Genomic DNA, 418 nt, shown 5'->3' on the forward strand with positions numbered 1-418 from the left:
CCGTCGTCGTTCTGGTCTTAAAAATTCATCTATTCTTTCCCCCACGCCCTCCAGGATTTTGCTAAACTTCCCGCCATCTTTTCCAAGTTTAGGTGATCCGGATACTGGAACTATGAAAGTTTTGAGGAAAGAAGGTCACGTTCAGCGCGCCCTAAACTTCTGCCCGCCAGCAATCTGATCCGAGGCACACGCCACTCAGCGCGGCTACTTCCAACGGCGCAGCCTGGCTTCGGGACCCTCCTCCTTTCAACGCGTGGGTAACACGCGCGCATACGCGCGCCGAGGGACTACATCTTCCAGGAGGCCCTGCGCCTCGTAAAGGGGAAGGCCTCGGTAGCGGAGGACTACATTACCCAGCAACCCCTTGCAATAGGCGTTGGTCGGGTGACTACTGTACAACCGTTGGTCCAGCGTCTGT

This window comes from Phocoena sinus, chromosome 20 (assembly GCF_008692025.1).
Source record: "Phocoena sinus isolate mPhoSin1 chromosome 20, mPhoSin1.pri, whole genome shotgun sequence".
NCBI lineage: Eukaryota > Metazoa > Chordata > Mammalia > Artiodactyla > Phocoenidae > Phocoena > Phocoena sinus.